The sequence below is a fragment of the Pelobates fuscus genome, chromosome 5 (assembly GCF_036172605.1).
Source record: "Pelobates fuscus isolate aPelFus1 chromosome 5, aPelFus1.pri, whole genome shotgun sequence".
In the NCBI taxonomy this organism is placed as follows: Eukaryota; Metazoa; Chordata; class Amphibia; order Anura; family Pelobatidae; genus Pelobates; species Pelobates fuscus.
The window spans coordinates 176,660,152-176,668,990 of record NC_086321.1 but is presented as its reverse complement, the minus strand read 5'-3'; positions in this window follow the sequence as shown (position 1 = coordinate 176,668,990).

Below are 8,839 nucleotides of genomic sequence, written 5' to 3'. Positions count from 1 at the left end.
GAGAGGAGGGGGGAGTAAGAAGAGAGGGGGAGTAAGAAGGGGGTAAGAAGAGGGGGAGGGGGAGTAAGAAGGGGTTAAGAAGAGGGGAAGGGGGAGTAAGAAGGGGGTAAGAAGATGGGGAGGGGGAGTAAGAAGAGGGGAAGGGGGAGTAAGAAGAGGGGGGAGGGGGGAGTAAGAAGAGGGGGAGGGGGGAGTAAGAAGAGGGGGAGGGGGTAAGAAGAGGGGGGGTAAGAAGAGGGGTAGGGGGGAGTAAGTGGAGGGCAATTGCCCCCTCCCCTGTCCGCAGGCACCGTGCGGGCAGCCGGCAGGGGAGGGAGGAAGAGAGGACCCGGGAGCTCAGCCTGCAGCTCCTCTGGGTCCTTCTTGCACGAGCACAGATCGTTGCCGCGGTTACCATGGCAACGTTACGGCTCTGGCGAAAGTAAACTCTAGCCCTGGAGCTACGGGCTAGAGTTCACTCTCAACACTGTGACCACCAGGGATTCCTGGTGGTTGCGGTGGTGAGAGTGAACTCTAGCCCCATACACACACTACCCCCACACACCATACACATTCACACACTGCCCCCCATACACACACACTGCCCCCACACACACATACACATTTACACACATTGCCTCACACACACACACACACACACACACAGCCCCCCATACTAACATTGCCACACACATACACAGCCCCCTCATATACACATTGCCCCACAAACCCTACACATGCACACACTACACCCCCTCACACACACTGCACCCCTTACACATTGCACCACTGCTCCTATACCCTACAACAGCCTCATATCCCAGCAGACCCCAGGTAAGTTGTCAAACTGTTCTTAAACGGTTTGACTACTTACTCTGGGAGGGGGCCAGGCCCTCTTGGCACCATAACGACTACACAGAGCAGTAGTGGTTATTGTGCATGGATTATTTATTTAAATAATCTCCAAGTGCCCCAGTCAGCCAGCCCACAGGCCAGTCAGCCAGCCCACAGGCCAGTCAGCCAGCCCACAGGCCAGCCAGCCAGCCCATAGGCTGGCCAGTAGCCAGCCAGCCAGCCCACAGGCCACCAGTTAGGCTTGCAGCCAGCAAGCCCACAGCCTGCCAACTGCAGCCAGCAAACCACAGCCTGCCAGCCAGCAAGCCACAGCCAGCAAGCCAACAGCCTGCTAGCCGCAGCCAGCAAGCCCACAGCCTGCCAGCAAGCCCACAGCCTGCCAGCAAGCCCACAGCCTGCCAGCAAGCCCACAGCCTGCCAGCAAGCCCACAGCCTGCCAGCAAGCCCACAGCCTGCCAGCAAGCCCACAGCCTGCCAGCCGCAGCCAGTAAGCCCACAGCCTTCCAGCAAGCCCACAGACTGCCAGCCAACAACAGTAATTAAGGTAAGAGGAGCCAACTTGGCCTAGGTATCAGCGAGCTATGTTGTGTTGCTATATTGTGAATAGGAACCAGAGTGTTGGAGAGACCCCCCTCCAGGCCCCATTAGACTCCATTGTAGTCTCTAATGGGACCTGGAGGAAATTCTTTCTAACACACTCTCTAAAGGACACTGAGATAGCCTCTGCTAGAATACTCCCCCCCCCCCCTCCATGGCCCATTAGCCCTCAATTGTAGTCTCTACTGGGGCCTGGAGGCGACTGTTTCCAGCAGGGACACTGAGATGGCCTCTGTTAGAAAGAACCCCTTCCAAGCCTATTAGACTCCATTGTAGTCTCTAATAGGGCCTGGAGGGGATTCTTTCTAACACACTCTTTAAAGGACACTGAGCCTCTGCTAGAAAGACCCCCCTCCATGGCCCATTAGCCCTCAATTGTAGTCTCTACTGGGGCCTCGAAGGGATTATTGCACTTTTGTTCCTTGTGTCTAAAGATTGTGTAGGGTGTGGCTGGAGGCGGTACATGGAGGCGTGACATGGGTGGCGCTTGCTGCGGAGTATGGGTGGGGCCTGTAAGGGGGCCCTTGATTTATTTTGCCCGGGGGCCCTGAGGGTTCTCAGTCCGCCCCTGTCCGAATGTACATTTGGAACGAAACGAATCACACATCTCTAACGTGTACCCATGAGGAGGAAACCATTAAAGGCTTGCCTCCAAAGTAAATACAATGGAACATGTAAAGTAGTTTAAACCTTTATTTTTAGTTCTAAACACAAAATGAAAAATAAAGAAATAATACTGTGAACGTGCAGTGTAACATAAAAAGTGAAACACACCATAAAAGTAGGTTGAGGGTGGTTCCTACGGGTCACCTAGCTTATTTATACTGCTCTATAAAAAGGGACTTACTTAGCACCTGAGAGTAGAGAGTATATACCCCTGGGATTCCAGAATTTCAAATGATCTTTATACATATTAGTATTCAATAGCATAGTATAGCAATAGAAGCAAGTATATAGTGTAGCTACAGATGTTTCAATGAGAATCATGTAATAAGTAGACAAATATATGTAGAAACATTAAAAAAGTTTAAAGCAAGATATCCTGGATAATACTGTGAGTTACTACCAAATTGGAGGAGCCAATTATAAGCTAGAACTACCTAGAGATTCCTTTGTCACATATGCCATCTCAGACTTGCCCTAAAGGCCACAAAAACTATACAGCTGAATCCTCACATGGGTGCTCAATAGTGAGACTCTCACTGAGATAGAGAGAACCAGATCCACCTTCTTAACATCATCCTAAATCACATATTGGATAAAAAGAAAAGAGAGGTCTGATGCGCGTTTCTGTGCCCACTGGCACCTTTGTCAAGGAAGAAATAAACTGAGGAACATTCCTCAGGGCCTGGATTATTCAACAGCTATCTCTGTCCTCATAAATAAGGTGCCTCCCATAAAACCAAAGGCATAGCTGTATCGGAAATGGGGGGTGGGGGTGGTGTGGGATATTGATTCAGCCTAATAAAGGTGCTGCATATACTCTCTACTCAGGTAGATTTGTACTGGTGCTAAGTATACTCTCTAAGCTAAGTAAGTTCTATTTAGCTATATGAAAGGTTCAAACTACTTTAATGTTCCAATTTTTAACTTTTGCATGCAATCCTTTTGAGCTATATTTCTTGTCAATTTGTGTGTTAAATTACTATCAGTCTGGAGAGAATGAGTACCATCAAAATTACCATGTATAGGTTGTGATAAATTTAGCAAATATGGGCATTCCAGATATCTGTGTGAACATAAAAAATGAACTTGGTTACTTCGTTCTGTTCAAAGTAATGTTATCAATGTGGTTATACACTTATCACTCAGCATCATTTCCTTTACATTTCAATGGAAAGTGCATAAATGGCCTGATCTGTGTTTCCTGTTTAACTGACATACAGCTTGAACTATCACTGGCAGTAAAATCTGGATATTTATTTGAAATTGATACTACTGATGATTCACATATACATGGGGATTTCAGCTTGTGTGTTCATATTTCTTCCATTTCTTGGTTGTGTCCCTTAGTTCACCAAAACTTCACATGGAATTAAACTTATGCACCTACACATGTAATATCTCATTTGGTTTGATTTCATTGGCTTATAATTCTCCAGGTATCCACATTTCTGCTTTCTGATCAATACTTCATTCTTCTACAAATATTTTCTTCCTCCCTATATCAACAAATATTTCTTATTATCTATAGATGTATCAGACACTATCCACTTCTCCAATCTCACCACATTTAACTGTGTTAGCAGTGGCCCGCACACTTTTGGAGGCCCATGGAGTGACCCATGCACTTAGAACCACCCGATGGGTATTATTGCTCTATTGCTGAGCAGGGGACCAGTCAGTCACCGCCGCCCCTTAAGTGCTCAACCTATATGATTGGCCTGCTAGGAGGAAGTGACAGCTGATCACTTCCTCCTAGCTTAAATAGAGTGCTGAGGGAAGCGGCGGCACAGGCAGCAGTGAGGAAAGAAGCACAGGAGTAAGCTGCTGCAGACCAACGCACTCATTCCCATTAGCTTCAGCAATCAAGAGCAGGATCCCAAGCATGCCACCCTTCTGGACACAAAAGATAAGCTAAGGGGAGGGTGGCTGAAAATATAAAAATTATGTGTGTGTATGTCAGATTGTGTCCCTATCTGTGTCAGTGTGTTTGTGTATCTGTTTGTTCATGTGTCAGGGTGTGAATCTGTGTGTCGGTGTGTATGTGAATTTGTGTGTATGCGTCAGTGTGTTTATATGTGTATCTGTGTTTTAATGTGTATGTACTGTATATACTCGAATATAAGCCGAGGCCCCTAATTTTACCCCCAAAAACTGGGAAAACGTATTGACTCGAGTATAAGACTAGGGTGGGAAATGCAGCAGCTACTGGTAAATTTCTAAATAAAATTGGATCATAAAAAAATTATATTCATTGAATATTTATTTACAGTGTGTGTATGAATGCAGTGTGTGTGTGTGTGTGTGTGTGTGATGCAGAGCCTTGGTGGGGGGTTGGCATTTTTATTATTATTTTTTTAATTATTATTTTAATTTTGTTGTTGTTAAATTATAATTTTTTATTTTATTATTTTTTTTTAAATATTATTTTATTATTATTATTTATATAATATTTTTTTCGTCCCCCCCTCCCTGCTTGATACATGGCAGGGAGGGGGGCTCTCACTCCCTGGTGGTCCAGTGGCATTGGCAGTTCAGTGGAGGGGGGCTGGCAGGAAGCGCTTACCTCTCCTGCAGCTCCTGTCAGCTCCCTCCTCCTCCGCGCCGGTCCGGTTAGCTCCCCTGTCAGCTCACAGTGTAAGTCTTGCGAGAGCCGAACTATGACCCCGCGACTCTCGCGAGACTTACACTGGTAGCTGGCCGGACCGGCACGGAGGAGGAGGGAGCTGACAGGGGCTGCAGGAGAGGTAAGTAAAAAATGTGCTGAAAAACTCGCGTTATACTCGAGAATATACGGTATATCTGTGAAAGTATGTAAGTATGTGTTAGTGTAAATACAAGGATCTAAGCAATCAAACACCAACACAGCATTCAAACACACTCCTGCAATCCAACACAAATATTACATACAACACACCCCTGCATTCAAACTCCAAAATTTTATACAAACACCCTATTTGACTCAAAAAACAATACTAAACACAAGTGTACATCCGCATTTAAAAACCAACATTACATCCAGACACACTTCTGCAATCAAACATAAACATTACAAATACACCCCAGTATTAAAACAATTCAAGTTTTAATACACAAACACTACGCAGTAGAACACACCTAAATTTAAAATCTAACACTACATACAAGCACACCCTTGCATTCAAACACTACACACAAGTACATCACTTCATTCCAATGGCAACAGTACATACAAATACACACCAACATGCACACATATACTCTATAGAAAAACATGCTTACATTCAAACACACAAACACTACTTACAAATACAACCCTGAAGAATGGGCAAATAGTATATCCCCAGCTGGCATAGCATCGTGGGAGTTGTACGATAGATCTACCTTTTGGACGCTTTTGCACTAGAGGGGACACAAATATTTCTTGCATCAGGGCCTTCTCTACATTAGTTCTCTACATTAGTGAACCTGACAGCCTTGTAGTGTACTATAGCCACATACTAAATTGTTGCACTATTCTACAGCTAGACCACCAACATCAATTCGACATGAAGACTTGTGCAGACTTTCCTTCTCTATAAATTCCTCCTGTACAGACAGAATGTTGTCCGCTCCCCCTTCTAACAAGCTGCATTGCTGGTACTCTGTAATCTATACCTGTAATAAAAACTCATGTTGCTTAATTTCAATATTTGATTATTTTCTTTGCCCTTCCTGATGATTCTGTTCTTCAGATTGACAGGGTTCCAAAATTTCCACTCACCACTAGCCAATGGAGCGTTGACACTTGGTGAGTGTGCCATGGATTCTCCAAGCTTGCATTAGCGAGAGACTTTTAAGGCCTGGCTAGTAGCATAGAACTTAACATTTTAAGACATGTGTATACAAACAATAGAACTCTAACTTAAATCCAAACACCTTGGTGCCTCCAACACTGTATTTAGCAATCAATATAAATTACAGGAGCACTCTTAGGACTTGTTTTATGCAAACAAAAATTTTCCATAAAGCAAAAACAATTAAACTGTGATTGTTACATTTGTGACCAACATTTCGACCTTCTCCTGAGACTTTTATCATGATATATACAATCCCACCCTGTCTAGAATTGCTTCTGGTTAATCTTAATTTAATTCATACCTTTACTTCCCAATACCTTGTCTCATGCTCCCATTCTCATCACTCAGCACCTGCTCCTTTCATCCCACACAATCACATCATTTTAATCTTTTCATCTCTACCTTAACCCTGTGTATTCACATGTAGTTTAACTCCTAACAATCATTTTTCCCATCCAATTTCAAACATTCAATAATGTCTTCCAGTTTAACCCCTTAAGGACACATGACATGTGTGACATGTCATGATTCCCTTTTATTCCAGAAGCTTGGTCCTTAAGGGGTTAAAGGAGAAAACATGTGAATATGACTCCCTTTCATGTTACTGTTGCATGCTTTTTTCCCAAATATTTTATTGCGGCTCAGACAGCACAATACAATAACATTGTAATGATGTTACAGAGTAGTAAATATATAACAAATAAAGAGGGAGAAGGGAGATGAAAAATCAACATAGAAAAATCTTTTAGAAAAACTGCAACGTGATCAATTTCTAGAGCACATAACAAATGTAAGGGAAACATGTTTATTTTCAAGTAATAAGAGTGTGCTTTTCACTTTGACTGAGATCACCAAACTTGATAATCTTCTCAGCCAATCCAAAGCTTTCCCATAGGAAAGCATTGGAAGGCTATTGCGCTTGTGTGGCAAAATGCTGCACTTCGCCACACCAATCAGCATCTCCACATAGAGATGCATTGAATTAATGCATCTCTATAGGGGGCGTTCCGTGCCTCAATGAAGAGCGTGGAGATACTTAACATAGGTGCTGCACACTGCACAGCACTGGACTAGGAAGCAGCTCTAGTGGCAATCTGAGTGACTTTCACTAGAGATGTTCCTAGACAGCAATGTAAACACTGCCTGTTCTCTGAAAAGGCAGCATTTACAGTGCTCAGCCTACAGGGACAGGCTATAGACACCATGACCACTACATTAAACTGTAGTAGTTCTGGTGACTATAGTGTCCCTTTAATACAACGTCTTTCTCTCACCTGTTAATTCTTCGGCATAGACTCCTGTGCTAAAGAACTGAGTTACAGGGAGAGCACAGGTGAAGATGCATTTATTTTTTGTCTTTATCCCCCAAACCTCTTTCATGTGTCTCTAGCCATTTATGTGCCTCTAGCCCTTTATGTGTGCCATTTCTCCCCTTCCCCAGTTCTTCTGTGTGTCTCTTTCCCACACCCAAGCACCTCTGCGTGTCTGATTCTCCGCAGCCCCTGCCCCTCTGTCTCTTGTTCATCTTACTCAGAACCTCTCTGTCTCCTTTTCACCTTTCCCAGTGCCTCTCTGTCTCTTTCTCCCCATACCCCTCCATTTGACTTTTCCCCCAGCCTCTCTGTGTCTTTCTTCTCCCCATCCCCTTCATGTGTCTCATTATACCCCCTGCCCTTCATGTGTCTTATTAACCCCCACAGCCCTTCATGTGTCTCATTACCCCCCACAGCCCTCCATGTGTCTCATTACCCCCCACAGCCCTCCATGTATCTTATTGCCCTCCCAACCCTCAATTTGTCTCATTACCCCCAACCATCCATGTGTTTCATTACCCCACCCAGTTCTCCATGTGTCTCATTACCCGCACACAACCCTCCATATGTCTCATTCCACCCCACACAACCCTCCATATGTCTCATTCCACCCCCTCCAGCCTTCCATTTGTCTCATTACCCCTCCATGTTTCTCAATCCATCCCCAGCCATGTGTCTCAATCTGGCCCTTCATAAGTCTCATTAACCCCCAACCCTCCATGTGTCTTATCAGCTCCCTCAGTCCCTCCATTTGTCTTATTATCCCCCAGCCCTCCATGTGTCTCATTATGAACCCCAGCCCTCCATGTGTCTCATTATGAACCCCAGCCCTCCATGTGTCTCATTACGAACCCCAGCCCTCCATGTGTCTCATTACGAACCCCAGCCCTCCATGTGTCTCATTACGAACCCCAGCCCTCCATGTGTCTCATTACGAACCCCAGCCCTCCATGTGTCTCATTACGAACCCCAGCCCTCCATGTGTCTCATTACGAACCCCAGCCCTCCATGTGTCTCATTACGAACCCCAGCCCTCCATGTGTCTCATTACGAACCCCAGCCCTCCATGTGTCTCATTACGAACCCCAGCCCTCCATGTGTCTCATTACGAACCCCAGCCCTCCATGTGTCTCATTACGAACCCCAGCCCTCCATGTGTCTCATTACGAACCCCAGCCCTCCATGTGTCTCATTACGAACCCCAGCCCTCCATGTGTCTCATTACGAACCCCAGCCCTCCATGTGTCTCATTACGAACCCCAGCCCTCCATGTGTCTCATTACGAACCCCAGCCCTCCATGTGTCTCATTACGAACCCCAGCCCTCCATGTGTCTCATTACGAACCCCAGCCCTCCATGTGTCTCATTACGAACCCCAGACTTCCATTTGTCTCATTAGTCCCCCCCCAGCCCTCCATGTGTCTCACTAGCCCCCCCCAGCCCTCCATGCGTCTCATGTGCATAATTAGTCACCATGTGCATAATTAGTCCCCAGACCCTCCATGTGTCTGATTAGCCCCCCATGTATCTTATTAGATACCCGTCCCTACATGTGTTTCATTAGCCACCCATGTGTCCTATCTGTCCCTCTCCCAGCCCTCCATGTGTCTCATT